Raw genomic sequence first — 26,519 nt, forward strand, 5'->3', positions numbered from 1 at the left:
AAAAATAAATACCGTATGCTAACACATATATATGGAATCTAAAAAATAAAAAAAATGTTTCTGAAGAACCTAGGGGCGGGACAGGAATAAAGACACAGACGTACAGAATGAACTTGAGGACACGGGGAGGGGGAAGCGCAAGCTGGGATGAAGTGAGAGCGTTATGAACTTATATACACTACCAAATGTAAAATAGATAGCTAGTGGGAAGCAGCCGCATAGCACAGGGAGATCAGCCGGGTGCTTTGTGACCACCTAGAGGGGTGGGATAGGGAGGGTGGGAGGGAGACGCAAGAGGGAGGAGATATGGGGATACATTTGTATGTATAGCTGGTTCACTTTGTTGTAGAGCAGAAACTAACACACCATTGTAGAGCAATTATACTCTAATAAAGATATTTAAAAAAGAAAAAACAAACATCTCAAGTAAGTGAATTTAGCACTTTTCTATATATGGGAAGATACAAGAGTCTGGGTTCATTAAAATCATTCACTTGATATGCACCTGAACTACCTAGGGCCAGTATCCTGTTTTTCCCCAGCCTGAATCACCTCAGGGCACACAGTTGGGATTGGCTGCAGTGGCTCGATGACCACACACCTTTTGTTTACTGATGCAGCAGGCAACAGTCTTCGTCCACAGCACTTTTAAGGATGCTTGTGAATACAATGGCCCACCTGGAGAATCCAGAGGGCTCCCCTGGCAATTGTGCTAGGCAGGTGCTCTCTGTAATGATCGCCATCCTGTGCCAGGCAGTTTCCAGACAGGCAGGGGAGAGAAAGCCACAATAAGAGTCAAATATTTTAAGGTCAGAGGATGAACAGCCTTAATTCCATCTAGAACCTGAATTCCCCCTTCACAGATTCCAGGGATTCAGATGTTTCCAGGAGGCCATAGATCTGCCTACCACACCTCATTCCAGAGGCAAGGAAATACCAAGCCTGCACCCGGTGACTTGCCGAGGTCACAGCTGGTCACCAAGGATGAAAACTGGGGCTCAAACTCAGAACTTGACCTTCCAAGTTGAGTGCCCTGTCCTTGCTGTGCTCTGTATTGGTGACACGGTGAAGGACAGTGAGAGGACATAGCAAGGGAACAACAGAGTCAGTGCAAACACAGGAGCAGAAAAGAATCAAACAGAGCAGGAGAGACTTTTGTCCACCATTCTCCCCCTTTGGTTTCCATCCCTTCAGCTGCAAATTTGACCCCATTCTCCCCAAACAAAAGAACCCCTGGCAGAATGTATTTTTTTTTTCCTTTTGGGTTTTCAGGGTGTTGGTTTGTTTGGCGGTGCTTCCTCTCTTTCCCAACGTGATGCAGGATGGGAGGGGACAGAGAGGTGGCAACTTCGCCGGGGAGGTACTCTCTGTAATGATCCATCATCCTGCACCGGGCGGTCCCCAGACAGGCAGGGGAGAAAAAGCCACAATAACTGTCATCAACGGAGAAGAGGGTCTTCCAGGTAACAACGTAATGAGGAGCCCCAGCTGCCGCAGTCAGGGAGAGTGGGAAGAGGCAGGAGAGGAAAGACTGGAAGGGAGAGAGATGGAAGTGCCCAAAGGTTGCAGTCTTATCTTTTGTGTGTGTCTGTGTGTTTTCTCTCCCCAAAAGCACCACACACACTCTCACAAACTTTGTGTTGTTGGTAAGGATGGAGCAGCGCATTTGTCATAAAGGTCCACTGTCATCTCCGATTCCAAAGCTCGCAAAGGATCCACCCCTATGGTGATTTAGATTAATCGCTTCTCATTAAGAGCCAATAAACAAACTACACGGAGAGAGCTCCTCTCAGCCACAGCCCACTGTTGTGGTGTATGAGTGCCGAGAGGGAGAGCAGAGGCGTACCAGAGAGGTGTCAAATGTAATTTATAGGTTTTTAAGATCTAATCATTCTCTATGATATTAGATTAAATGACAGTCTGTATTAAAGAGGAAATTACATTTCAGCTTGCTTTCTTCACTTTTCCCCACTTTCCTAGCTAGGGTTTTCAAAGAGCTCTAATCCCACAGCCAAGGGCCAGAAAACGCCCTTGACAATACACTTGAATAGGATCAGCCCAAGGACTTCCCTGCACCCAGAAGTCTGTCCAGAGAAGCGGGACTGAAACTGTGCACCTCAGATGGGACTTGAACCCACGTGCCAGGACTCGAACTCAGCCAGAACTCAGGTTGGCACTTGAACCCACGGTCTTTTAATTGAGATCACACACCTGGTCTCAGGACTTAATGAAGCTCAGGTTCTTTATGTTTCATTGCAGAAAGAATTCAGTGAGAGACAAAAGTGATAGGTAAGAAGTGGATTTATTTAGAGAGAAGACACACTCCACAGACAGAGTGTGGGCCATCTCAGAAGGCAAAAGGCCCTGATATGGTGGTTAGTTTTTATGGGCTGGGTAATTTCACAGGCTAATGATTATTCCAATTATTTTGGGGAAGGGGGTGGAGATTTCCAGGAATTGGGCCACTGCCCACTTTTCGGCCTTTTATGGTCAGCCTCGGAACTGTCATGGCGCTGGTGGGTGAGTTACTTAGCTTATGCTGATGTATTACAATGAGCGTATAATGATGCCCGAGGGCCACTGGAAATCAACTCTTCCACCATCTTGGATATAGTTGGTTCTAACTAGTTTTTGTCATGTTCTATAGCTATGTCATTCTTTTAAAAGTTGTGCCCTGCCCCTTTCCCTCCTGTTTCAGGACCTGAGATAAATGGGAATATTCTCTTAGCTGAGCCCCCTCCATCCAGGAGCCCCACGAAACTGGCTCCCCTCACTCCCACCAGAGCTGCGCCATCTTACCCTCTGATGACCCTCACCACAGCTCCAGAGTATTTCTTTCGGTGTTTGTGGTGGTAGAGAGATTCCTTACAGAATCCCATCACATTGAGATTTGGAATCAAACATCCCTTGATTTTTCATTTAGTCATTTGGTCATGTGGCCAATCATTCGCTCACATTCTAGGATGGGCATGGGAGAAACAGGGTAAGACAAGATTCAAATCCCAACTCCATTTATTAGCTCACTTATTAGTGCCTTGACTTCAAAGCTTCAGTTTTTGCTCCACTGTGAAATCCAAAAGGAACACACTGCCCCACCACCATTAGAGGAGAAAGTAAGAAAGAGAACTATTGTTTGGAAACTTCTGACGCACGTTGGCAAACTCAAATGTTGGGGCTTTTCTTTCCCTTCTGCTCCCCACAGGGCTGAGAACAGTTATTCTCAGTTAAGATGGTGACAAACACAGAGGATCAGTTTGAAGCAGGAGGCGGGTCACTCAGATTGCAGAGCTGAGATGTGGGAAGTAAAAAACATGTAAAGATTGATATCCACTGTTGTAGAAGGATGTATCTGGTCCCTAAAGCACAGGAAAGGAGCAGTGGGTCAGTCATCCAGTATCGTGCATGCTTGGGAAACACAATGTCAGATTACAGAGAACAGACTCATTAGCCTGGAGGTCACAGTCTCTCACTCACTGGTTCCAGCAGAACTTTCCAACCCCATGTCCTCAGGGCGCCTAAACTCTTGAAAAGAGTCACCCAATTCACTCTTCCTCAAACATCTTACTTTGCCACCTCCAAGCCACTGCTAATCCCATTCTTCTTCCTGGAAAGCTCTCTTTACACTCTATACACCTAAACCCTATCTGTCCTTTAAGGCCAAACCCAACATCCTCTAAGAAAGCTCCGTGGATTCCTCCCTTTTCCCTCTGCAGTGCTTTTTAGAGCTATGACTACCTGCTTAAATTACAGTAAAACTGTAAGCTCTTTCACGGCAGGGAGAGTTCCCCCATCTTTTTATCCCCACATCCCCGAAGTCCGAGTGAGTGTCTCTCAGAGGGAGTTCAAAAGACCAACTGCTTGCTCTATGCCACCTGCCTTTGTGAACTCAGCCTGAAGGAGCAACTGCTGCATCCCCGCAGGACCACTGGATGTGGGAAAGGAGTCACGGCAGAGCCTCTAAATGGTTCCTAAGGCTTCTGATCACAAGGGGCACTGGTCACCTCTGCTCTCACTGCATTCATTGGCCAAAGCAAGTCATATGGCCACGCCTGCTCCCGCTAATGTGAGTTATAGAATTCCCCCAGGGGGAGAACCCCAGGGGCAGGGTGGGGGGCAAGGAATATCTTGTACAAATAATACACCTGAATTCCACCCGCAGGTATATGCTCAAACAAATCCAAAACAAACACTCAAACAGATACATGTACATTCATGTTCACAGCGGCACTATTCACAGAATGTAGCCAAAACATGTGGAAACAGTCCAAACATTCATCCGCAGCTGAATGGATAAGCCAATTCTGGGACACATACATGGAACATTACACAGCCATAAAAAGGAACGAAGTACTGATAATATGCCACAAATGGATGAACCTCAAAGACATTATGCTAAGTGAAAGAAGCTGGTCACAAAAGGTCACATATTGCATAAGTCCATTTATATGAAACATCCAGAACAGGCCAGTCCACAGAAATAGGCAAGTTGGTGGTTTCCAGGGTCTGGGTAGGGAGGAACAGGAAGTGACAATTTAATGGTTACAGGGTTTTCGGGGGTGATGAAATGTGTCGGAACTAGAGTGAGGTGGTGGCTGTATAATATGGTAAATGTATTCAATGTCACTGAATTATTCACTTTAAAATGGTTACTTGTATGTTATGTGAATTTCACCTCACTAAAAATAAAATAAAAGAGCTATGGCCAGCACTGGCTGGCTCCAGCCTCCCCCGGCCACGCCAAGAAAAACCAGGATGACAATACTAAGCGGAAGATACTGGTAAGCGCAAAACGGACTCCCACCTGGCTTGTAAAGTGACCAGTCTAATCAACTCCTCTGCTTCATGAAAATTAATAACTATACAGTTGGTCTAAACAGGTCCCACGGACCACTACCATCAGGGAAGCCTGAACAGCTCTACTAACCTAACAGCCCCCTACTGGCTCATGAGTCTTGGCACTGGTCTATTTTCTTCCCAGTGATGTCCGACTCCAACTCAGGCTGGAGAACCTACATAAAGAACCCACATGACCTGCTGATGGAAGGGACAGCTCCCGGCAGATGACCCCTCCCAGGAACAAATCCCATTCTACTTGCCTCAAGCCTCCTCTTCCTATTCCTTAAAAATTAACATTACCAACAGGTTTAATGAACAAGCAGAGGCCCCTCATGCCCAAGCGCCGTGCTTGAAGCCTCTCATCTCAAAGGGCGGTGTGTACAGGGGCTTCATACAGCTTCACGAAGCGTGTGTTATAAAGCCGCCTCACCTACACGGCTTTCATATACCAGGGCAGTCCGTTCAATTCAGTCCCATAAAACCCTAGCAATATTTAAGCGTTAAAGGTGACTTTCACTACGATATTTATTATTGGGTAATGAAAAATGGGACGGATAGCCTGCAAACCTCCAGGCAATGGACTGAACCACGTCTCTCCTAAGATTTTAATAATAGGATCACCATATTTCCTGGAAATAACACAAATCGCCAGAGTCCCTTTCGAGATTCTCTCTCGGCAGCGTGAATTTTCTTGACAGTTTTTTGTGTTTGTTTGTTTTTTGTTTCGTAGAGACCAAATCCCGTTATCAGTCAGAGGAAACTCAGTTAGTTACATATCTGGATCTGCCTCTTCCATCAGACTGGACGTTTTTAGGACAATCTTGCCCTTCCCATAGGACCAAGAGTTCCCTATGACTCTTGGTCTCCCCTTGTTGTAGACACCCCTACAGAACGCAATATAAAGCGCTATCCGAATACAGCGGGAATTCACTCCATGTCACCTTTCCCAACTCTGGACCCTCTTGGGTCCTACGTCCTATTGCTATTATACCAGCTAGTATGCTTACTGCCATCTATCGCTCCGTACGTGTGTGTCCTCAGCAGACTGTGACATCTCTGAGAACAGTGACTGTATCTGACTTCTCTTTCTTTTCCCCGGCATTCAGCACAGTATCTGGTACACTGCAGATGTTAACAGATGTGTCTGTGTGAAATAATAGTTAACTAGCTCCGAGAAAACTATTATAGAGCAGAATCATCCATCACAACTCTCTCAATATACAGTTGAGGGTACGTGAGAGATTCAGCGATCTTCTTAAAATCCCACAGTTATCAATGGTATAATTGTTAGCCAAGAGTGGCACCTTGGATAAGACCATCTGAATCCTCTGAAATGCCTGTTAAACTCTGCATCTTCCTAGGTCCCACTGCAGACATACCGAATTGGGGATTTCTGACTCAGAGAGCAGAGCCCTGAATCGGCCTTAGGACGAGCACCGAGATTATTCTAATGTACGCACATGGGTCAGCACCTCACCTTCAGAGTGTTTACAGCAAGAAAAACTATTTTTCTCCAGTTCCTTGCAGAACAGAAGTAAACTGCTAGTGCCTGATAGCCCTCCATCAAGGAGGTGGCCATGGAGAGTCTGAAGAACTCGCGTGAAGTAAAATGGAGCGTGAAATGCAGGTGCAGCCTTCACACGACGGGTCAGTGTCCCTGTACTCGATGGGAAATCAAGGGCTGCAGGAGAGAAGGATGTGGCCCCAGGGACAGAACAATCACAGCAAGGGAATCAGGACAACATTCGTTAATATCCTTCTCTGACTAGCCTTTAATCCCCACTACTCTGTCAGAGGTGAGGTCCCCAAACAGCCGTTTCGTAACTTCGCTAACTTCACACGAAGCTCCTAAAAGGTGTGTGTCTTTCCCCCAAAGAGTCTACATTTTAGGCTTTCTAAACACCACCTATTTACAGAGTTGGAAAGAAATGAGCATCAACTGTGGAGCAATGAGCTGCTGCTTTCAGGGTGTACATCTAGTTTCTGGAATAGAAATGAGCAGGAATTAGCCATCCTCTCGCCTCATTAATAGGCGAGAGTTGCCATCCCTACTAGTTTACAACATGTTAACACAACCCGAGCTACTCCGTGGTCGTCGTGCCTAGCTTAAGGTGACGTCAAAGGGAAACAAGTAAGTATTTGGTGTCACTGTGTGTATGCATTTAGGCTACAGAGGCAAGCATGTAGGGACGGAAACTTGAATCTGATCAGAATGGAGTAAGCACAGCTCTCAACTTAGTCCCAAGGTAAAACACGAGAGGACCTTCAGTCTTTGTTCCTGCCTCACGGTTTAATGCATACGCCAAGGATTGTGGACATCTAGACTAGGCCAATTTAAGACTAAGGGGAGAAAAGGTATAGCTCAGAGCAGTGCATTTCACACTTGAATATGCTCATGGATCACCGAAGACCTTATTAAAATACAGATTCTGGTCTAACAGGTGTGGTGAGGGGTGTGAGATTCTGCACTTCTAACAGGCTCCTAAATTAAGCCAATGCTTCTGGGTCTACAGCCCACACCTTGACTAGCAAGGACTTAGAGGAAGTTAAGTATTCTGAGAAACAGCTGACGTAGTGCTGTCACCTGAAGGGCTTGTGGAACCGTAGGTTGCTGCCCCCTCTACCACCACAGTGTGTGACTCCGAAATTCTGGGGTGGGTCTGGGAATTTGCATCTCTAACAAGTTCTCAAGTGATGCCGATGATATGGTTCAGGAACCACACTTGAGAACCACTGGCGTAGCAGAAGAACACTGGACACGGAATCAAGCAGAAATGACTTCAAATCTCACTGTGGGGCTCACCTGCTCTGCTCTCTGAACCTGGTGTAAAAGCAGATAGTAACTAACATCTATGGGTTGGTTCACTGGTTTGGGTGGGAGTTAAATGAAATGACGTACATAAAATATTTAGCCTAGTTTGTCAGGCCCCTCGACAATGGACAATTGTGAACTTCCTTCCTATTGTCAAGATTAGCCAGAAGGAAGAATGGCTGAATTATAAGGATATCCTGGGATGTGGCTTCACGATATAAGGCATCACATCAAAAGCCAGCTTTGCCCAGAAGTCAAGATAATCATGAATCTGGGTATTGTGTCCGCTTTGCTTTGCCCACATCTGATCTTCCAGCTCTGACGTGTAGACTGCTAGGTAAAACTGATCGATCAGTTATTTATTTAATTGAGTCTCACACCATGCAAGGCAGTGTGAAAGGTGCCTCTGAGACTGGGAATTGAGCAATATGGTTTCTACTGTCAAGAAATTTATCATCTTGCAGAGGGCATTCAGTCCTAAGTAGTGTGAACTTGGCCTGTTATACGCGAGACATTTCATAGGGAACATGCAATACAGTAAGTAGCATTAGTGAAGAGAAAGAAGGAAATTACCTGTAAATAGTAAAGATAACGAGAAAATGGAAATACTGCTGGTGCCCACTATAGATGCCCAAAGGGCTCTGTATAGGAATAACTATTCCTCTATAGACTACAAGGTCGAAAATGTAGGCTTTCTTCAAAAACACATTCAACTTCAGATACTCCTGTTACACAATCACTTTGCTGAAATCATTTATATTTAAGACCCAGCCTTTTACTTATGAGATCACTGAGAGAACAGTATTTACATATAAGTCTGTGGATTTCAACTTTATATAAGAATCACCTGGAAATCTTGGTAGACCATTCACACCCCATGCTACATGCTCTGGAGATGCTGATGCTGGAGTTCTGAAGTAAGAACATAAACCTCCCAAGCCCCCTTTTCTTCCAAGACAGCACTTCTCCAGTCTGAGCTGAAGGAAAATATTGCTTTTCCCCAAGCACTGAAACTAGCCCTTCTATTCCAAATGGAAGTTTCCAGCAGGTTTTCTCCAAAACCAATTTATAAAACATTTTTGTAACTAAACCAGATCTATAAAAACAGCTTTAAAATCATAATCACAATCATAATAGCTAATATTCCTTGCTCTTGCTATGTGCCAAGCTGTATGCTAAGACTTTTTTTCATGGGTCCTTCATTTAACCTGCACAAGGACTCTATGAGTTAACACTCTATTAACCAGTTTTCAGAGAAAGGTCCAGCAAGGTAAAGAAGCATACAAGGTCATACAGCTAGGAGGTACCACTGCAGGAACAAAAATCTGATATTTCTAACCCCCAAACTTACTATTGTATACTACGCTAAAATTAGCATTTTGGCTGGGGGGGCGGTCAAAAAAGGCAATAGGCAGTATCTCATTGGCTGTGGGTAGTGATCACACATGGCTTCATTTCAGAAGGTGACATTTTGAAAATGACCTTGAATGGGGTAGAAGGTTGATAGGAAATAGAGCAGAAGAGTGTTGCAAAGAGGGGCACAAAGGTGTAAAGGTGGGGAAACTCAGAGGAGTCCTGGTTTCTCTACTCTGCTTACTGTTACGCTTTATTTGCTCCACCTTCACCTTCTCTCTTATTGCCCTGGCTTCAACCTCTGCATCTTAGATTGATGCTTTCTGTGACTTAACCTGACAACTGTACAGGTGGGCTCATGCAGCTTAAACAAAACCTGCACACAAACTAAACTTGTGTATACAGGGAGTTTGGAATTGACATATACACACTACTATATATAAAATAGATAACCGATAAGGACCTACTGTACAGCACAGGGAACTCTGCTCAATATTCTGTAATAACCTAATTGGGAAAAGAATTTGAAAAGGAATAGATATATGTATAACTGAATCACTTTGCTGTATGCCTGAAATTAACACATTATAAATCAACTATTAGTCCAATATAAAATTAAAATTAAAAAAAAACAAATTAAACATGTAAATCGAATCTTATTCCTCCACTGACTCATTACCATTTCACTTCAAATTGATAATTCAATGTGCAGTTTAAAGTTTCTCTCTTTTAGGTTCTCCACCAAGTAGCTGATGATCTGTGAACGAACAGTGAAATACACCAAGGCACTGACCAGTAAGTTCACTATTTGCTCCACCCCTCCCTCCTCCATACACAGGATCTCAAAGCCCACCTATTTTACAATTTGAAATAGTTATACTGTGGGTTTTCTTAAAGGGAACACGAATTTAAGCATGCACTTGTTTCTACTCAAAAAGCCGCAATGAACAAAGACCCAAAACCTAGACCAGGCCAGACGACTACTTTAAGGTTCTCTTTATTATATACGTATGTGGAAGGAAAATAGAATATATTAATGGAAGGTAACAAGAAGTTCCAAGAGACAGCATCACATTTCCTGAGAAGTAGAAGGTGTAAGTCATACTTAACTTCGTTTCTTAATACTCTATACTTTGAACCCCTAAGAGAATGCCTATTCTGTTAAAATGTTTCACTTTCTTACTGGGAAAAATAATTCAGCTCATCTATCATTTTCCTGAACTGCCAATTCCAACTAAAAGCCTGACTTCCCAGGCTTGAACTACTTTCCAAACTATTTTTCTTTTCCTCTGGCATGTAAGCAAAAAAGCTCCTTCTACCATCCGTGTCTCCCCACTGACACCCAAACACAAACATAGTGTCTGTGGAAAACACAGCAATTTAAAGGCAAAGCGAACACTGCAATTTTTAATAAAGCCAACTCTCAATTTTCTGCCTCTGGAGTGGGGCAGGGATTATGTATGCTCAAGGAACATATTGATATTTTAAACATGGAAGAAAAAAAAAAACTTGGCTTTTACTGTTAAAGCTTCGTTATTCATACTATGGAGAAGACCTGGAACGGTGGATAATCCCAAATGGTACCTAATCAAAGCATTTATTTTTTCTTTCTATCCTGGATGGTGGTCTTTTCTGCAACATATTAGCTTGAATGAGCTTTGGCTACTGTTAGCACGGATTTGCCTTCCTTGACAAAGTAAGTAATATTTAGTGGGTGGCTGGGAGGAATGAGGGTGGTGGCAAATGGGACAGGGAGAAGAGTGGCCTATAATTAAATACTTTGCATAGATACACAACTATGAATAATCAACGCTAGGATAATGGAGTTGTCTATCCCATTTGTTAACTCCTAAGAGGCAAATCTGATTTTCATTCACTTCCTGTGTGTTCTTCCAATCGAGGTTTCTTTCATTAAAAGATCCTTCCTTTGGACCCAGGAGGCATGTCAGGATCAAAGAAAAGGAAGACACTGATAGATATCTAAGTGGAAAGTCAATAACATGAGGGCAGGGCTTTAACTACTGTGTCCCACCCCCACCCCCACACCCGCCTGACACCCTGAAGGTGCTGTGAAGTGAATGAATCCATATGTCAACCCTGTTCCCAGCTGTACCACTTCTCTCATGAGAATTTCCTCATTCCATTCCACTGACCTCCACACTGCTGCCCTTGCCCAGTTCTCTAGATTCACCTCCACACCCACCCAGCCTCTACACTTTTCATGCCCAACTGGATGCCACATGATATCTAAGTCTGGCTTCCCAGATCCTTGAGGTTGATTTCTTTATCTTGTGTGAGGCACCCACGTAACAATTTATTGGTAATGACCCACTGATTGGGTAAAGCCCTGATTTCTGGGTTTTGCAGGCTGTCCTTTGTGACCTCTACCAGCACAGCAGAACCCTGGGGATGGACTTAAAAGGCTGAGGGGGAACACAGCTAAACCCTGGGGAGGTAAGCAGGACCCAGAGGCACTCAAGACAGGGCCAGGCAGAGGTCAGTATCCTGAACTGGTCAGAGAGGTGGACAAGGTACACTTGGGAAAAGCACGCAGCTTAATTATGTGTTATTCGTTCCTTAAGGCCAAGCCCATTCTCAGTCTCGCGGGGAGTTCTCTATAAGGAGTCCTTTAAACATTCTCACTCATTTTTACAAGGACAAAAACAGCTCTGGTGTCCAGACAAAAGTACTTTTGTTTTTTGAATACTTATGCCCAAGGTCTTTAAAGGCCGTAAAAGGCAGTGCTGGGTCAGGAAACGGGTCTTGGTGAGCAAGCAAATGGAGAGGACAACTCTCTGAGTTGATGGGATTGATGTGTTACCGCACAGGTCAGCCTCACTGTCCATGAAAGGACAGCAGCACCTCTGTTCTAGATCCTTTGGGCTTCTGGACTCGCTGAGCCTCCCTCGAGAGGAGACAGAATGAAGCTCTTCTCTCTAAATCCCAGCGTTTGCTGGGCCTGCCTCAGTCCCAGTACAGTACCATTCTAAAGGGCACCAGTCCTTTCTAACACACACAGAGAAGGGAAAAATTTCCCCAACCTGCATAAACTACAGCAGGCACGGGCCTCTGCCAGAGAACCTTTATTTTTCAAAGTGCACCTCTCTCCAACAGCCCTTCCTTGGTCAACCACATTCTCCCTCCGGGCAGGGGAACTCTCTATATGTGAGCAAAAGAAAAAGTGTTGTAAAGAGAAAAGCAAATACCGTATGCTAACACATATATATGGAATCTAAAAAAAAAAAAAAAAAAGATTCTGAAGAACCTAGGGGCAGGACAGGAATACAGACTCAGACGTAGAGAATGGACTTGAGGACACGGGGAGGGGGAAGGGGAAGCTGGGATGAAGTGAGAGAGTGGCATGGACATATATACACTACCGAATGTAAAACAGCTAGCTAGTGGGAAGCAGCCGCATAGCACAGGGAGATCAGCTGGGTGCTTTGTGACCACCTATAGGGGTGGGATAGGGAGGGGGGGAGGGAGACGCATGAGGGAGGGGATATGGGGATATATCTATATGTATAGCTGATCCACTTTGTTATAAAAACAGAAACTAACACACCATTGTAAAGCAATTATACTCCAATAAAGATGTTAAAAGAAAAAAAAGTGATGTGGCTGTGAGGACGGGGGTAGCAGATTAGACTAGGTATCAATGCTAATCTTAATAGGCCACACCATGGCTTTTTCTGGAACATGAGCCGCCATCACTTCTCTCCATCACCCATGCCGGGCACGGCAAACAACCCCACCTTGCCACCCCCAGAGGTGAGTTTGGCTTCAGTGTAGACTCCCGTTCCCCGCAATCCCTGTTCCTTCTACATCTGCCTTCCCTATCCCCACACCAGCGGGACAGGCTGAAAGCTCAGAGGGAGTGAGGGCCCCTATTTCTCTAGGATGTAGAAATCCCACCAAGGAGGCATAAAACTATTAACTCCAAATCAAGAGAAGCTGCTCTGATGCCTTTGCTCCCTTGGGCCACATGCGACTGGTTCTCCCGCAGAAGGAGAGGGGGAAGGATAATGGGCTGTGTGATTCCAGGACGTGGGCGCGCTCCCTGCCAGGGGAAACTGAGAAACAGTGGAGCCAGTAAGGCTACCGACCTGCAGCCAGCCTCACCTCCCTCCAAGCAGGAGACGGTCCCAGCGTTTACAAAGAGTTCTGAGTGTCCTCTCTCCGAGTCAACCCCCCTGGGATGGTCTGACCACAACAAAGCACTTACCGAATGATTCTGGTTTCTGCTGATAAAATAGAACCAGACTGGTTCCACTGCAACCATACATACCATTCAGACAGAAAGGGAGGGACAACGTGACTCAGGCAGGGAGCAATGCGGCTAGAATTCACTGCGCTGCTGTGAGACAGGAGAGGAAGGGGAGCACAGACAGGGGGCCCCAAAGGAAGAGATGGGAGACTGAACAGGAGAGCAGAAGGAACCAGCCTGGCAGTCCTGTGTCTGTGATTCTTCATTCTCAATCCCCTGTGGGCATCTTACACAGCCCCCCGCCCCCTCCGTAGCCAGTAGTATGTCAAGAAGTTGTTGTCCCCACTGTCAAACCTGTCACTTCCTGAGCACATGCTATATGCCAGCCATTGTGCGAAGCACTTTCATGGGCTACCTCATTTGATAACAACACCCTAGAGGATAAGCGTTAATATTATTCCCATTTCACAGATAAGGATACTGAAGCTTTCAGGACTCAAACTACTCACTCAAAATAACACTGCTAATAAGTAGTAGAGCCTAGAATTCAGGTCTGCCTGAAGCCAGCGTGGGGGCTCTTAAAAACCACACCAGACCGCTACGAAACAGCAACCACCTAAGTCAAAGCCTATTCCCATAGCCCCCGAAAGGGTCGCCAAAGCTACTCAGCTTCCCCAACGTGAATGAGGATTCACTGGCCTAAAGAAAAAGCACAGCATGGAGCAAACACACTTTTCTTTTGGGTGGGTGTATGTATGTGTGGTTAATTTTTTGAAAAAATTGTGTGTTGCTGAATAGAGCAGCCATGAATCCCCTCTTAAATCAAGGTGCCTCCTTAACATTACAAAATAATTTAATGTAGACAATATACTGAAGCCAACATACACAGAGTTCACAGGTGAGTGTGCCTCTGACATAAAGAACATTTAGCAGCCACTCAGAAACCCACCATGTGTCCACTCTCTTCCAAAAGTAACCATTATCCTCTCTTCTATTAACATTCATTTCTTTTGACCATTTTTAAATGTTATATCAACGGAGCTGCACTTGCTTGTATGGCTCTACATTCTATGAGATTAATCCATCTTGTTGCTTGCTTACAGCAACAAAATCTCTTTGCTGTACAGTTTTCCATGGTATAAATATTCCATAACTTATTGGCCCATTTTCTATTAATGGACATTTGCGTTGCTTCCAGATGGCGGCTTTTATTGCTATGAACATTCCTTTACATGCCCTGTGGTGCACATATGCATGCATTTCTGTATGATATATACCTAAGAGTAGAATCGATGGGTCATAAGCTACGTATATGGTCAGGTTTAGTAGCTGTTGCCAGTTTTTCAAGGTGGTTATAACAGTTTCCATCCCTCTCAGCAGTGTAGAAAAGTTCTAGTTACTTTATGTCCTTGTCAACATTTGGTATTGTCTATTTCTCATTTTAGCTAATATGTTGGCTACATGAGGCATCTCAGAGTGGTTTCATCCTGCATTTCCTGATGACTAATAAAGTTGATCAAGTTTTCATATGTTTATTGGAAATTTAGATATCTTCTTTGATGAAATGTCAGTTCAGGTCCTTTGCCCACTTTTCTATTAAGTTATCAGTTTGTTTTAATGATTTATAGGCATTCTTTATATATTCCAGATATGAGTCCTCTATAACATATATCTTACGAACATCTTTTCTTTTTTCCTTTTTTTTTTGCAGTACGTGGGCCTCTCACTGTTGTGGCCTCTCCCATTGTGGAGCACAGGCTCCGGACGCGCAGGCTCAGCAGCCATGGCTCACGGGACTAGCTGCTCTGCGGCATGTGGGATCTTCCCGGACCGGGGCATGAACCCGTGTCCCCTGCATCGGCAGGCAGACTCTCAACCACTGCGCCACCAGGGAAGCCCCAAACATCTTTTCTTATTAAGCGACTTATCTTTTTACTCTTATAATGCTTTTGCTGAACAGAAGTTATTTAGTTACTTAAAGTTCAATTTATCAATATTTTCCTTTATGGTCAAAACTTTGTGTGGCCTAGTAAGAAATATTTGCCTATCTAGAAGCATGAAGATAATCTCTTATGTTTTTGTTGGGGAGCTTCATGACTTTAACTTTCACATTTATATCTGTAATTCTTCAGGAATGGTTTTGTGTAGAAGTAAGATAGGAGTTAAACAAACTTCTTTTAAAAAATAATAGGATATTCAGTAAACCAAGTTACATTTTTTTTAAAAGCACACCCTCTGTATCACACCATTTCAATGTTACTTTTGTTATAAATCAAGCAACTATATATATATATATATATATATATATATATATATATATCTGTCTACTTCTGGGCTCCATTCCACTGGTCTATTTTTCTATCTTTGTGCTAATACCATACTGTCTTAATTACTGCAGCTTTAAGTAAGTCTTGATATCTGGTAGTGTAATTACTTCAGCTTATTTTATTTTTTTCAAGATTGTCTTATATACTTTTGGTCCATCACAGTTTTCTATAAATTTTAGAATCAGCTTCTCAAATTCCACAGAAAAAGTACACTAGAATTTTTACTGGGCCTGTTTTGAATTAATAGATGAGTTTGGCAGAGAATTAGCCACATAAACATGGTTTTATTTTCAGTGTATTCAGGCCTTCTTTAATCTCTCTCAGCAATGTTCCATAGTCTTCTGTATCAAGGCCTTGCTCGTTGTGTACTACTCTATTCATTACCTTATTACCTACATATTTATCAGATATTATTTGATGCTATTATACCCAGAACCATTTTTATATTTTTTATTTTCTATTTGCTTATCATCACATAGAATTTTATATAAATATACAAAATATAGATATATGGTGTGTGTATATATATATATGCACATACATATTGTATCCAGTGACCTTGCCACATTCACTTATTAATTCTAGTGGTCTGTTTACATTTCCACATAGACAACTGCGTTATCATTTCCCTCTCTTCAATCCTTATACATTTGACTTCTTTCTCGTCTTTTCCACTGGATAGAACCTCCATTATAATGCTGAATAAAAGAGGTGATAGTGGGCATCCTATTCAATTCTCAATCTTAGGGGAAAAACATTCAAAATTTCACAATTAAGTGTGATGTTTGCCGTGGGTTTTTAAAAAATATATATTGGCCGTGCCCCTTGGTCCTGGTGGCGGCGGTGGGGGCCGAATGTCGTCCGGGACAGGTTCCCCTGGGCGCTCCCCCATGGAGGAAGAGGCGTGCACGGCTGCAGCCCCGATGCTCGCACTTCCCACTGGACGGCGACGAAGGCAGTGGCCGCGCGTGCGGCGGGCCGGCCAGAGGCGAAGTATATCATTGGCTGCTGCTTTGGGGGTTGAACGTCCTTCTGGGTGTCCATTGTTGTCCCCACATAGCGCGGAGGAACTTCTCTGCACTTCCAAGCAGATTCCGATTGGCCTCTGTGTCCATGGATATCCTGTTTTCAAACTATTTGAAGACTGCGTCATCCTGCCTCCAGCACCAGCAGTTTCTCTGTTCTTGATCAATGTGATTCACAGGAGCCTTTAAAGTAACAAACGAAATGAGCCAGGGCTGTGGAAAATATGACTTTCATATTGGTTTGGGATTGGCTATGAGTTCCAGCATTTTCATTCGAGGGAGTTTCATTTGGAAAAAAAAGGCCTTCTGCGACTTGCCAGAAAAGGCTCTATGAGAGCAGGCCAAGGTGGCCATGCATATCTTGAAGAATGGTTGTGGTGGGCTGGACTGCTATCAACGGGAGCTGGCAAGGTGGCCAACTTTGCTGCGTGTGCCTTTGCACCAGCCACTGTAGTGGCTCCGTTAGGGGCACTCAGTGTCCCAGTGAGTGCCATTCTTTCTTCATACTTTCTAAATGAAAGACTTAACCTTCATGGAAAAACTGAATGTTTGCTAAGTATTCTGGGATGTACAGTTATGGTTATTCATGCTCCAAAAGAAGAGGAGATTGAGACTTTAAATGAAATGTCTCACAAGCTAGGAGATCCAGGTTTTGTGGTCTTTGCAACACTTGTGGTCATTGTATCCTTGATATTAATCTTTGTATATTTATTTCATCACATTAAGGAAGTTCTCTTTTCCAGTTGGCTAAGAGTTATTGATATGAATGAGTACTGAGTGTTATCAAATATTTGTTCTGCATCAACTAAGATTATCATATGATCTTCTCCTTTATTATGTAATTGTGGTGAATTACATTTCTTTTTTTTTTTTTAAGAAGATGTTGGGGGTAGTTTATTAATTAATTAATTTATTTTTGCTGTGTTGGGTCTTCGTTTCTGTGCGAGGGCTTTCTCTAGTTGTGGCAAGTGGGGGCCGCTCTTCATCGCAGTGCACGGGCCTGTCACTATCACGGCCTCTCTTGTTGCGGAGCACAGGCTCCAGACACGCAAGCTCGGTAGTTGTGGCTCCGGGCCTAGTTGCGCCGCGGCATGTGGGATCTTCCCAGACCAGGGCTCGAACCCGTGTCCCCTGCATTAGCAGGCAGATTCTCAACCACTGCGCCACCAGGGAAGCCCCGAATTACATTTCATTTTTAATATTAAAGTCACATTGCATTCCTGAAATAAGCCCAACGTGGGTATGATATATTATCCTTTTTATATTTTGCTGGTTCAAATTAGTTAATACTTTATTAAGGATGTTTGCATCTATGTTGGTGAGGGGAATTAATCTGTAATTTTTATTTCTTTTAATGTCATTCTCAGGTCTTGGTATCTAGGTTACACTGCCCTCATAATGAGCTGGAAAAACTTCTGCCTTTTTCTATTCTCTGAAGAATTTCTCTAAGATTCCTGTTATTTTTTCCCCAAACATTTGGAAGAATTCACTGGTGAGGCCTTCTGGGCCTGGTGACTTCCTGGTGGGAAGACTTTTCATCACAGATTCAGTTTCTCCAATAGACACTGGACTCCTGAAATTTTCTAGTATTCCAGAATATTTCAACAGTTTCTCTAGAAAACTATAGTATCTGACTCCTAGAAGTCCTCAGGAAATGCTCCAACCCATTCCACTGGTCAGATTCCCTCCACATTGGTCAGACTCTCCTTCACAGTCCAGATCTTTTATAGTTGGATCTCCTTCATTCTCATCCTATCTCAGCATTGCCTCTCTGATGAATACAAGATGTTTTTATCATTAAAAAAGAAAAGACAACCCCTGTCCTTGCAGCAGGGTGATTTATTGAGAATTTAACACAGCAGGATAACCTATTAAGACATAACATTGTGTCTTCTTTCTCAGTGCTCCAGATTCATCAGGCTGTAACAAAAGCTAAGTCCCATTTCCCCACATAAACCTTCCTAGACAAGCAGCCAGGGCTTGGTTTCCAAGCACTGGACTCTCTTTTCCCCCAAAGGGGAAATCACATCACAGCCTTTTTGTTACTGTGTTTCAGAGCCTGACCAAGAAGAGAAAGAGGCTTGTACTTGGAAGCCAATGCTAAAATCATCTTTGCTTGTTTTTCCAAGGCCTAGACCAGTCCAGGAAAGTTAGCCAGATTGTCTAAGTTTGGTGCTCTGGTTGAAAAGAGAAAAGTCCAAATCCTTAAATTCTTATTCAATAACAGTAAGAAGAGCTGTTGCTCTCTTAGCCTGATCAGCAGCATTCGGAGTGGCAGAAACTCAAACGGGGGAGCCTGTGAGTACCGACTGTATATATATATATATATATATATGTATATATATATATATACACATATATATATGTATATATATATATATACACACATATATATATATATATATATATCGCCTGTGAATGAAGTCAGTAGCCTTGAGAACCCTCAGGAAAGTATGCACAGCGCCATCCAAAACAGAGGGAGTAGAGATGGCTTCAGAGGGAGCCATGGCTGAATGGACCAGACGGACACTTGTCAAGGGCCAAGTGTAGTGAAGACCGTCACCAAATGAGGTTAAAGATGTTCCCGCTCTTCCCTGGGTTGTGTAAAGCCCAGCGTTTTTACATGACCCACGGGGGAGAGAGCCAGAAAGAATAACTGGTATGAAATAGATCAATAAGTCTAGCAATTAAGGATTCCAGCTCCCAATTTCTCTTTTCATTTTTCAATAAAAACAAATTTAAGAATTTTAAATGTGGTCTTTTAATCTCCGAGTGTTGTGGAACTATGCTCGCATCTCTCTGCACTTTTTGGAACAGGGTCAGTGTGTCAACCAACCAGGAAATTAATTTTCTAAGTAGGTTTTGGTGAGGGTAGTCACTTCATGGAGCTTCAGAAACAGTTTGGCCTGCGTTGACCTCCCTCTTTCCCAGTGGTACTTCCACCCAGAGGACAGAAAATGTCCTCTATACATCCAGCGTGTGGGCCCAATGGGACAGCCTTAAGGAAGTTCGGAAGAGTAGCGGCAGGAACGTGATGGATGGAGTTCAGACGGTTCACCTGCTTTGGGCACTTTCTTGGGTTATTTTCACTCAGTAATGGCTTATTAATTTCAGCTCAGTTGAAATGAATGTCAACCCAGTGCCACCCACTGTGTTAGGCACCAGGAAGCCTGGACAGATAATGCATGGTTCTGGCCCTGAGGGATTCAGTGTTTAGCGGGGGAGACAGAGACGTGAATGGCTGAGCTGCAGGGAGATTTATACTAGGAGAGGAGATACACGGAATGCTGTGAAAGCACCAGGGAGGGAGTGATCAACTCCACCACAAATGTCCCCCTCCCCTTCCTCATCTCCCACCCCCAGCAGACGGTGCTAGGCTCTGGATTCTGACAGAGGATGCTGGGGAAAGATTATAAGCTATCACAGCTAGAAGCCATTAGTCCCGCTGCAGTGACAGGAGAAGCCAGCAGAAGGCTGAATGCAGAAGGAGAGTCCAGGACGGGGCAGCCAAGCTCAGGTGCCATCTGGACCCGGAAAGCAGGTCCGGGAAGCTGGGCTAAAAGCTGAAGCAAAAGCCCTCTTGCTCAGTTAGCCCTCCACAGGCCGTGCCCAGGGAAAGGCTGAGAAGCATCGACAGATGGCCGGGATCCAGCCACCCTGGAAATGCCTCCAACACCTGCACTACGGTCTCCCTCCAAGGCAGCCACGAGAATGCTGTGCTCTGAGAGCATGCAAGACCTTGCACCAGGCACTGTGATGGGTACAAGAATGGGAAAACTCAGTCCAGACCCTGAAAGATCTAACCGAATTTCTATAGTCAGAAACATTAAAAGATGGTACACAAAGTGAAAAACGCCAGTCAACGTGGGAGGAAATACTGGGTGAGTTGACAGGTAAAGGTCTCTAGCAGGGGATGACTCCGCACGGGGCCCTGAAGATGGTCAGAATTCAAGTAAGTAGAAAGAGCACAGGGAGAAGAAGACACTATGAGCCCAAGCACAGGAGCTGCCAGGACAGGCGAAAGGGAACGTGGAGTGTCTGAATCCTACAAGAGTAGCAGAGTACAAGTTAGAGGGGGCAGGAGGAAACATCTGCTGCAGGTGAGGGGGTAGCTTTAATCCCATGAGTTTGGCCTGAGTCCTGAAGGCAACGGGCAGTCGCTAGCAGAATTTTTTTTTTTTTTTTTTTTGCGGTACGCGGGCCTCTCACTGTTGTGGCCTCTCCCGTTGCGGAGCACAGGCTCCAGATGCGCAGGCTCAGCGGCCATGGCTCACGGGCCCAGCCGCTCCGCGGCATGTGGGATCTTCCCAGACTGGGGCACGAACCCGTGTCCCCTGCATCGGCAGGCGGACTCTCAACCACTGCGCCACCAGGGAAGCCCTGCTAGCAGATTTTCAGTGGGGTAGGGACTGCATAAAAGCAAATTATCTCACATAACACTTCTCCCTGAAGAACATCCCTCCCTGACCAATAAAGGCCACTCAACTGGAAGATGTCAAAGCACAGCCTAGTCTCAGATTATAAACTTACCTCCCAACTACTGAGAGCCATATGAGCTTCAGAAGGTTTGGTCTCTGCACCAAATTTATTTCCCAGTCAAAAATTTAAGGCACTAACAACAGTAGAGAAAGAGGCAAGCTGAGGTGAAATGGGTTCCCAAAGCACCAAAAGGAGGCCCTGGAGGTACAGAGAACACATTAAGCAGCAGCAAAATCAAACGGTTAAGACTGGAGTCCAAACTCTGCCCATCAGTCACCCTCCACCAGGTCAAGTGTCTACCACTTGGCTGGCTTCCATCCCCACTGGTGCTCAAATGTGAACCGGTCCTCACTGCTGTGCCTTGTAATTAAAGGGAAGAGTACACACAAGCACTGCTAAAGGAGAGGGGTCAAATACGTGGGAAGCATCATTTGGAAGTGCCCAGTGGTGTGGCAAGGCGCGTGTAGCAGTGGGATTCTGCCACCGCGTTGCTGAGTGACCTTCAATACACCCCCTGGAGGTGAGAAAGAAGAGATTCGCCCATTCCTACTGAAGCAGGCATGGGGATTGGGGCATCTGCCTGGAGCTTAGTGGAGGGCTGTCTACCCCAAACCCAAGCTTGACTTGGCTGGGATGAACTGGAGGAAAACATATCACAGGCACCTTCCATATTCAGAGAGTCAATGTTGCTTTGCCTCGTAGTAAGTGAAGGTGACATGAGCTTTCATTCAAACAGAGAGAACTTAAACTGGCTTACAAAACACATATTCAGTGTCAGCAATCTCTTAGAATGGAACTTGAATTTTATAGTGAATGCCTGTAATAAATTTAATATTCAGCGTCCTGGCATTCAAATTAATACCCACTTTTTCTAGAATATGCTTAACTTCTAAAGCGAAATTCAGCTGCAACAGCAATGTGTAAACCACTGATCCACTTTGCAAACTCTAACTCATCTTTTAAGGTTTAGTCAAATGTGACCTCTGTTCCAAATCTTCCTACTAACCACTTATGGTCAACTTAATCACTCCCCTCTCTGCGTTACCAAAGCATTTGACACATACCTCTATTCTAATATGTTTCCCTGGTCAGAGACCAAGTCTTGTTCATCTTGATGACCCCTGTGCCTGGCACTGTGCTAACCACAGAGTAAATTTTTAATAAATATTTTCTGAATTGATGTCGAACAGGGTTTATTTGCTCTTAATCCTAGGTTCAACAACAAGAATCGCAAACATACTGTATTGTGGAATTTACCTTTGTTTGCCAAGACTTATACGTGCTCTTAAGCATAAGCCTGTCTCCTAGGACCTAGACCTATAAATCCAACTGCCTAAAAGCCTTCATACCTGGATATTGTCAAACTCAACACGCCCCTACCAAACGGATTATCTTTTGCCCCAAATCTGTTCTTTCTCTGTAGTTCATCTATGTCTTACAAACACCCCCAACCTCCACTCGCTTACCCAGCCACTCAACTGAAATCCCGAAAACCACCCTTAAATCTTTTGTATCCCAACATGTAAGCAAGCACTAAGTTGAGCTGATTCCACCTCTCTACCCCTTCTCAAAGCCCACCCCTCGTCGCCATCCTTCCACCACTGCAGGAGTCCATGTCCTCTCGTCCCTTGCCCAGAGCATCATGTCAGACACTAGGTTTCTGCTTGCTTTATTTCAGATATACAGTTCTATAACCTGGTTTTTGCTTTTTCTTATATGTGATGAACAGCTTTTAATATCAACAAACCTAATCTTCAATCACTACACAGTATTCCACCACACTAATGTATTTTAATTGACTAATAAACCTCTCATGGTTGGGCATTCATGTGACTTCTAATCTTTTAAAAAATCATTTTAAAAATAATAATAATTTTTATAATAAGGCAATGTCATACTGGATTCTGATGTCAGTCTCACCATCCTTCACCCTGTTCCCTGAGTGACCTTTCTAAGAAAGGTGCAATGACTCCCCACTCCATATTCTGCTAAGAACAAAACAAACAAAGAAAAAAACACTCAACACCCTAGCCCAGAACAGGAGACCCTTACTCATGTGGCCCTTTACCACCTCTCTTTCCTCCTCTGCCACCTCCTCACGTGTACTCCCACCCCACGCCCTGCAAAGCTCTTGGGGCTTCCTGAACATACCTTACTCTCTCACACGTCTAAGCCTTCACACATGTTAATTCCTCTGCCCGGAAAACCCTCCCCAACCCACCCCTGCCAAGAGTCCTCAGTAAACTCCTCCTGATGCACTGACTTGGCTTCAATATTAGGTTCACTGTGAGCCCTCCTGGCCCTGCCTGGTAGAATCAGCACCTCCTTCCTCTGTGACCCAGAGCAGTTATCACCCTCCTGGACATGCCTCCGTGAAAACCAAAGTCCAGGACGCAAGACACACTGCAACATATTCGTTAGATAGATGAATTTATCTTTCCTCCAAATAGACCAGTGGCTCTTGATGCATTTAAAATGTGTCCAAGGTCAAAGAACTGATACTGTTGAGAAGGACAAAGAGAAGCTTGGACGGGTAAGCTCGGAACCACGTGCTAAACCACAAACACATATAGACTTCTCCCAGGGACGCTGGGCAGATCGTGAAAGTTTCCGAGTAAGGAGTGCCATGATCAAAGTGGTGATTCCTAAAAATAAATGATCCATTCTGACTGCTGTCGTTTTTTGAGAGGATGGCTGGGGTAAGGGTCTGCTTCCTCACCACTTCCCCTCCCTCGCTTCCAGAGGCTGATGGTCCAAGACCCCAAGTACCCGCCCCAAAACTCAGGGTAAACTCAGCACGCATGAGTTCATATGCAAGCAGCTGGAGGACTAAAGAGAAAGCATGTTTATAGCTGCTCGAGAGGAGAGGATGGCTTGGAGTGCTTTTAAGCATTTACAGTTGTCTGAGGTCCAGCTGCAGCATGACAGGCTCTCCGGACAGCCACGTCACGAAGCTGTTAGGGTTGAGGAAATCTTCTCTGAGAGATAACTTTTTACAACCTTGCGTCTATGAGGCTGGTCTCCTCTGAGCTATCAAATGCTGGTGCTCTGTGATTTGGGATCGAGGCAGGGAGGCTGAGACCAGGAAGCCAGCACTTTATTATTCCAAGCCGACTTTCCAGAGCTAAGCTGCATGCGAAGATTCTGCTCTGACACCAACTCACTCCTCTCCAAAGGCCCAGAGCGGCGTCAGGAAATCTTCATGCATATATCTGCTGTCACCATCCCCCCAAGGATGATTAAAGTTTGGAGGTTCAGGCCAGCGACCACTTTGGATAATTGCATCCTATCTCTCTGCTACTCTTCTCCTGTGTCTGTCCTTCTTGTCTGGCCTGGCCTGACTGTTTTAATCAGTCAAGTGCCTCTCCTCTTACCATCCCCCAACTAGGGAAAGGTACCCTATGAAAACGGGCTGCCCATAACCTGACAGTCCCAGTCAGGAACCCCGTGCCCAGGCCTGCCATGCACTCCCTGGCTGGCCTCCTGCCATCTTCCCTTCTGGCTGGTCTTTCTGTTTGGGGCCTTTTCTCACCCTTTGGACTTTAGCACACCTTCTTTCTCCAACTTGGACCTTTTCCCTCTTTATTCAACCTCTTCTCAGACTCTCCTCTGATTTTGCTGCCCTTGCCTGCTCTGGGTCCAAGATGGCCTTGGGGACCTTATCCATGGCCGTGTGCCCTTGGGCAGTTCCCCACCTGCGTCACCCTGGTCTGAAAGATTGACTTGGCCTCTTCTGGTCCCAGTGCCCTGGAGACTCTGGGTTTACTGGACGGACAACAAGAGGCTCAAAGCTCGCAGCTGTCAGCGTCCTTGGCCACCCGTCTGCCTAGGTCTGTGCACTGTGCAGCGTCTTTCTGTGCCACTTCACAGGAAGAGCGCTGGGCTTGAAGCCAGAAATCTGATGCCCAAAACCATAGTTCTGCCATTAGGTGGCCGGGCAACCTTGAGTCAGTGAGAGCCCCCCCCAGGAACTCAGTTTCTTCATCAGTTTAATGAGAGGCTTGAACCAGACAACCTTCAAGTCACCTACCAGAGCCACACCTCTCCAAACCAACCACTCGATGCCAGAGGGAGGGCCTAAGTGCCCAGCCAGGCTGAGTACACGGGCAGCTTCCACATGGGATGACCCCTTGTTTGCAGGCACCGGCTGTCCTGACATCGGGGCAATGATAAGAGTAATAGTAATGGTACTTACTAACCGGACACCAGACTCAGTCACTGGCCAACCATTTGCAAGCATTTTTCATTTAATCCTCCTATCAGCCTATGAGATGGGTACTAGCATTATCCCGATTACCCAGACGAGGAAACGGAGGCTTAGAAATAGTTAACAATGGGGCTTCCCTGGTGGCGCAGTGGTTGAGAGTCCGCCTGCCGATGCAGGGAATACGGGTTCGCGCCCCGGTCCGGGAAGATCCCACATGCCCCGGAGCGGCTGGGCCCATGAGCCATGGCCGCTGAGCCTTCGCGTCCGGAGCCTGTGCTCCACAGTGAGAGGCCCGCGTACAGGGAAAAAAAAAAAAAAAAATAGTTAATAATGTTCCCAAGCTACCAGCTGCTAAGAGGTAGAGCCAGGGTTTGCACAAAGTGGCTTCTTGCCCAAGTGGAAAGAGACCCCTGGGGAGCCGGCCAGCCCCACCCTAGGGGGCTCCAGAGTGGGAACGCCAGAGCCGAGGCTGGTGCTCCAGAGAACTACTGAATGCTCAGGCATTTTCCACAGGCGACAAACCGCCCCATCGTCCCTAGTCTACGGTCTGTCCGATATTGAAGGAAACCCGGCACCCCTGTGTTCCTCTGACTTCTCCTCTCCACAGTGAACATCTTCCACAACTTCTCAGCACAGGACCACGGCATTGTTGGACTGAAGGAAACACATCCCTCTGCATATCTACACTCCTTTTTTAGATATATAAAGAGCGGTTTCCAGAAGGTCACCACGTCCATCTAAGCCGAGGGAGGCCAATATGACAGCTTATGTTTCCAATTTGGGCAACCTGGGTCTGAAGCCTGGCCTGGCATCTCCGTAGCTCGGAGACCTCTGTCTTTTTGCTTTGATGCGTTCTCTCTCTTTTTCTCCCCCCCATGAGTGCCCGCAATCACTCTCACTCTCTCGTCTCCCTAACGTTCTCATAACGTGAGGATAATAACAGTATTTACTTAATATATGTGTATATTTTAAAGCCTTTATTGAATTTGTTACAATATGACTTTTGTTTTATGGTTTGGTGTTTTGGCCCCGAGGCATGTGGGATCTTAACTCCCTGACCAGGGACCGAACCCACACCCCCTGCATTGGAAGGCGAAGTCTTATTAACCACTGGACCGCCAGGGAAGTCCCTAACTTTATATATTTTTGTAAGGAAAGTGTTCATGTAAAACCATGAGCATGGCACACAGTAAGTGCTCAACAAATTTCTTTCTTTCTAACACTCGTGCTGGACCTAGTCCCCGGTCCTGATGTCTCGTCTAGCAGTTGCTGT

At 45.1% G+C, this 26,519-nt stretch overlaps 1 protein-coding gene and 1 pseudogene across 5 annotated transcripts in view; one reads left to right on the top strand and one right to left on the bottom strand.

The window, feature by feature from the left end:
- Positions 1-26,519, bottom strand: part of SORCS3 (sortilin related VPS10 domain containing receptor 3) — a 612,586-nt gene that overhangs the window by 290,038 nt on the left and 296,029 nt on the right. The window lies entirely within an intron of this gene.
- LOC132593658 (magnesium transporter NIPA2 pseudogene) lies at positions 16,763-17,337 on the top strand (annotated as a pseudogene).

The sequence above is a fragment of the Globicephala melas genome, chromosome 16 (genome assembly GCF_963455315.2).
Source record: "Globicephala melas chromosome 16, mGloMel1.2, whole genome shotgun sequence".
In the NCBI taxonomy this organism is placed as follows: domain Eukaryota; kingdom Metazoa; phylum Chordata; class Mammalia; order Artiodactyla; family Delphinidae; genus Globicephala; species Globicephala melas.